Source organism: Pollicipes pollicipes, unplaced genomic scaffold, assembly GCF_011947565.3.
Source record: "Pollicipes pollicipes isolate AB1234 unplaced genomic scaffold, Ppol_2.1 Scaffold_6052;HRSCAF=7182_pilon_pilon_pilon, whole genome shotgun sequence".
NCBI classification, from domain to species: Eukaryota; Metazoa; Arthropoda; class Thecostraca; order Pollicipedomorpha; family Pollicipedidae; genus Pollicipes; species Pollicipes pollicipes.
In genome coordinates this window covers 15,086,525-15,092,524 of record NW_023596805.1, presented here as the reverse complement: position 1 = coordinate 15,092,524, position 6,000 = coordinate 15,086,525, and positions in this window count along the sequence as shown.

The following is a 6,000-nucleotide window of genomic DNA, read 5'->3' as shown; positions in this document are numbered from 1 at the left end:
GGGCGGCGAGGCGGCCCGCTGCGCTGCTCCAGAGTCGCATGGCTCGGCCAGCGGCGGCTCCAGTGCACCAGTGCAGGGGGGAGGGACACTAGCAGCATGGCTCGGCCAGCGGCGGCTCCAGAGCACCAGTCCAGAAGGGGGGGGGGGGCAGTGGATTCGGAAAATTCGAAATTGCGCTGCTCGCTGAGTCTTAATTTGAACACCGGTCAATGACGTCAGCCAGTTGTTTCCTGCTTCAACGCGCCGGTGCAGGGCGCGACTCCGCTGCCAGGAGCGTCCGCTTTTCTGCTTATCTGCACTATCTCGGCCAAGTCGAGGTATCAGCGTTACGAGTGGACTCATGCGTTGATTGTCAAGTGATCAGTCATCAGTGCTGCGATAAAACCCACGTGATCATTAATATTGTGGGTGGATTCAAATGTCAAAGAATTTAAAATCGACCGCATGTAAAAATCACAATCTTGGTTGTGCTTGCTTGACTTCAGTGTTCACACATCTGTGAAGAACCTCGCATTGCATCGTGCACTTTCATGTTAAGTCAATGATATGCCAGCTGAACAGTTTATGGCTGCTAATTCAATGTTACACCCTTGACGAAAAGTCTTTCTGACGCAGGGAGTTTGGAGCCTTGGATTCAAATGACTGTTAAAGGGAGTATTTCACATTTTTTGTGGGGTTTTGAACTGAAATAATCATCTTGAAGATCATTTGGTACATTTCACAGCCCTACCCCCGTTAAGACCAAAGACCCCCTAGTTTCCGAGCTGCACGCCCACAAAGATGAGGATATTTTTTGGGAGAGCATTTCAAGGTCATCTTGGCATTTAGGACGTCATGATAGCATCATTCATGTCCCGTCATTTATGAATCATGCATCGATCAGGGCCAATACAAATATATTGGTCGATTCGTTCATATCTGGCATTCGTGAACACGATTTCCAGACATAGCGGCCGTCAATTGACTCCCAATCAACGCTGTGCAGGGTAGGGTGACGTAATCAAGCAATGACAATCGACAAGCATACTTACTAAGCAAAGAAATTGTGTTGTCTGTCAAGAAAATGTTCCATATTTGAAGAGAATGGGGCAGGCATCAGCTCTGATGAAGGAAACTCACTTATAACTCTTGGTATACTATGAAGGGAAAGGGCTGCTCTAGACAACGAAACTTATCTGTTTATAAAATGTCCTCATCAATACATGGACGCGTCATGTATTGATGACCATATTTTCAGTGCGTCATGACACCTTTGCATGAAAGCACTCCTTTGTAGTTCTTTCATCTCCCGGGAAGTTGCCCGCAGCGGTGTTAGGCGTGTGATGGACCAAGTATCGTTAGGTACTCCTGTTTTTACACTTTTTGTGGCGTTTTTCATATTCATTCGCCAGTTTAAAGTGCTCACTTGTATTCACATATTCAGCTATAGCGCCATTCGAAATTTATTCGACTACATGTCTTATTTACCTAACAGCTGCGAAGAATGTTTTACCTCCTGTATCATGTGGCACGAAACGTAATTCATGTAAGAATGTCGCAAACCTTGCACAACATTGTTTTAGGGCCAACAGACGGCCGTCATGTCTGGAAACTGTGCTTACGAACGCCTGATATGAACAACTCGACAATACGCTTTTTTACCTTGCAGAGCGGAGGCAATTATGGTGCAGCGCTTAGAAAGATGATCCTTAGGCTTACATGTACGCCGCATTCGTATGAGTCTATAATACTGCGGCATGGCTTCCCGCTTGCAACGTAACACTGCTGACGACGGCATGTATTTTATTTTGTTGACCATCTTCTAAATCATCTCTTAATGGTGGCCAACCGGTCAGAGCGTGGATTTTTCAGTGTGAGCGCCATTACTTTAAACACTGCTCGTCGCGCGTTGCGTCAGCTAGGCACCGTAACAGCGTTGCCGGCCAACAGCACCTATCTCATTCATACGAAGCATTTCATCACGCCTTGTTCTGAGCTTGTAGGTTAGAAAGGCGATCTTGGACGGGGGGTGGTGTTATCTTCAGACGCGTCACGATAACGCCGGTATCAGTTGAGGTGCCACCCGGGCTCGAGGCGTTCGCTCTGGTGTGGGGCTCCAGCGTGCCCGACCTCGCTGGTTGCATAGATCAGAGCCCTTTTGATCAGAAAGGATCATTTCGGGGCTATGGAATGAAGGAAAGTGGACGACGACAAGGCAGGACTACGTGCACCTGGAGGGCCAACCGCTGAGCCTTAGCCCGCTCAGGGACCCTATGCGGGGTGTGCTGCTGAGCGCCCGGTCGGGGTCCCTCTCCAGGGGGCCTCTCGGCCCACTCGTGGCTGGCGCATGCAGCCTATCCCGGACAGGTGGGGCTTCGCGAGGACTCAGAATAAAGCAAGAAGGGGATGGGAGGTTCGCATGGGACCTCATTGACCACGCAGGGCCCTTTTGTATGCCTGCCCCGGTCGGACGGTGACCACACAGGGCCCTTTTGTACGCCTGCCCCGGTCGGACGGTGACCACACAGGGCCCTTTTGTATGCCTGCCCGGTCGGACGGTGACCACGCAGGGCCCTTTTGTATGCCTGCCCCGGTCGGACGGTGACCACACAGGGCCCTGTTGTACGCCTGCCCCGGTCGGACGGTGACCACGCAGGGCCCTTTTGTATGCCTGCCCCGGTCGGACGGTGACCACACAGGGCCCTTTTGTATGCCTGCCCCGGTCGGACGGTGACCACACAGGGCCCTTTTGTACGCCTGCCCCGGTCGGACCCTGACCACACAGGGCCCTTTTGTATGCCTGCCCCGGTCGGACGGTGACACACAGGGCCCTTTTGTATGCCTGCCCTGGTCGGACGGTGACCACGCAGGGCCCTTTGTATGCCTGCCCCGGTCGGACGGGTGACCACACAGGGCCCTTTTGTATGCCTGCCCCGGTCGGGCCCTGACCACACAGGGCCCTTTTGTATGCCTGCCCCGGTCGGACGGTGACCACGCAGGGCCCTTTTGTATGCCTGCCCCGGTCGGACGGTGACCACACAGGGCCCTGTTGTACGCCTGCCCCGGTCGGACGGTGACCACACAGGGCCCTTTTGTATGCCTGCCCCGGTCGGACGGTGACCACACAGGGCCCTGTTGTACGCCTGCCCCGGTCGGACGGTGACCACACAGGGCCCTTTTGTATGCCTGCCCCGGTCGGACGGTGACCACACAGGGCCCTTTTGTACGCCTGCCCCGGTCGGACAGTGACCACCAGGGCCCTTTTGTACGCCTGCCCCGGTCGGACCCTGACCCTGCACTGCGCTGTCTGCGGGTTGGCTGGCTGGCTGACATACCCGCTGGTTGACCCTGCACTGCGCTGTCGCCGTCCGGGCGCACAGCAGGCATAATGGCGGCCCAGTCGTATCGACGCGTGGCAGGTTTTACCTTCCTTACCGCGTCTGGCACGGCTACACTTCACACCACTCAAGGGGAGTTTTTTGTTCGTCTTCAGGCTAACGCTCAGCCCATACGCTCAAAACACTTTGTTATGCTGAGGAGCCTATTCACATAAAGCCAGACGTCGATGTCCGGCGTTAAGTACATAAACATTTGCACAGTTAAACCAAGCGAGTGTTTAAGACGGGAGGACATCAGATGCATATACGAACATACGGTACTAATGCCATACTATTGACTGTGCATTACCGCATACTAGTTTCCGGACTAGCGCATGGCAGCTGATAGCGTTTTGAGAAAGTTATACTCGCCTGCAGATGTTGCGATCTTGTGTAATGATTTGATTTTTAAAATTCTTAAAATCGATAACAATTATAAAAATTAACAGCGCTGAGACAGTGCTACCTCCTGGGATTGTAATACCTTTTCATCCTTGGGCACCCACTGTATTGGATGCCCCAGACCGCCATTCAGGCCTGTCTTAACCACAAGAGCGTGGATTTGAGGACAACAATCCTGCAGTCATTTATAAACGCACATTATCACGCTCCGAGGACGCGTCCGTCCGAGTGCATTGGATGACACTGTGGAACACGGCCTTCTGACCGACGTGTCTACTGAATCACGCGCTGACAACGCATCACTGAATGGGTGCTGGCCGACCTGGGGCGTGGCGGCAAACATCGGCAGCGTGTATGAAATACCCATAGTCACGCCCTGAGAGTGCAACTGTACAACCGCGCATGTTGGATAACAATGAGGGGGCTATCAGATTGAACTGTAACGTCGCTGTCTACCTACAGTACCCCGTCTATTGGACTGAAAAGCGGACCTGGCACAGCTTTGTTCTAGAGAACTGGCAGATGAATTGGCTTGCAAAATTACTGCAGTCATTTCAAAGTCCTTACTGTTGTTCTCGGAGGATGGGTCCGTGAGGATTTGGTTGCAGTGTGCCAGGGCTATCGAATGGCACCGTAACACCATCATCGGGCGACGCCACCTAGTGTATACATAGTGCCCCTGACAGCGCATCACTGGAGGCCGTCAGCGGACCTACAGCGTTATCAGCCGACGGCACCTAGTGTATTCATAGTGCCCCTGACAGCGCATCACTGGAGGCCGTCAGCGGACCTACAGCGTCATCAGGCGACGGCACCTAGTGTATTCATAATGCCCCTGACAGCGCATCACTGGAGGCCGTCAGCGGACCTACAGCATCGCGAGCAGCATACGGGAGCGTTTTATAAATATTTATAACCACACGCGTATGGTGGGACCGCGTGCCCTTGATAACACTGTGAGCAGGCTTATCAGCGGACAACCCAACGTCTTTATCTGCCTTTGTTTAAAAATCTGACTGAAGTACTCTTACTGCAGCGCTGACAGTCCTTAGATGAGTGAAAATTCGGGACAGCCAAGGACATGAACGCATTAGGTCGTCCCACATCACCAACAAAAAGCACGTCACGATATCCTGTAAATAACGAATCCGAATAATTCGCGCTGCCATACTGTGGCAACCCGTTTAGCCAACCAAGCATATATCTTAACGATTGGCCATGGCGCCAAAGACCGTTCGGCAAAGTTTGATTTCATCATTTGAACCCGAATTGAAGGATGTGAAAATAAACACCATTTGAGCAGATCAACTAGAATTCAGCACCATTTTGGCGGTTTTTACTCCTTGGGTAATCAATGCCATCCATGTTTAAGAGTGTCCCAACTTTGGGGCGCACTTTAAAAGGCATGCTCTAGTGAAACCTCAGAACTAGTTACGCCTAATAATATTACTGGGTAGTGCCAGTGCAGCAACGTCAAGACATAATAAGGATACTGATTTAAATCGTTTTGGAAATGAAATGACTCACTTTCATAGTGAGCAGGGAGTCAAATGATATTTTTTTCCCGCAAAATTGGTTACTTCATATAGAAATTACGGGCTATTTAGAATTTCAACAAAACTGGCACTACTCTTCAAATCGTACTAGCCTGGTGTCACAATAAGTGGACAGTGGAGAAAAGGCGGACCGTTCGTTTCAGATTGTAATGGAAAATGATCCTTATATATTGACTATGATGTGCACATTATGAATAAGATGGGATTCAAAAACACGCAGATATTCAGCTTGCTACGTAAAACGGATTATGAGCTTTGCAGGAGTAAGTTTCAAAGCTCATTTTCCGGAAATGAAAGTCATGCAACTCATCTTGCTTGGCTGAAATAATCTAACAAACTCTGACCGTCATAAGCATTATCTTGGAAAAATCGGATGTGGTGGAACGTTGATATCTCTGTAACCAAACAAGCTAGGGCCACAAAAACGCCTCTGAGAAGCTTTTATGTAACTGTATCAGATAGGCGTCCCTGAAAAATTATGAATGAGCCCTTTAAAACTCAATTAAAGGTAAACGAATCAAATTGGAGGATTAGCACAGCCACCTCTTCTGCTATCTTAAGAATTAAGCAGGCCGCGATAATGCTCAGATGGGTAATGCCCGGTATGATGGGTAATGCCCAGCGTGATGGGTAATGCTCAGCATGGTGGGTAATGCTCGCATACATGATGTTCAGGCCATGCTCAG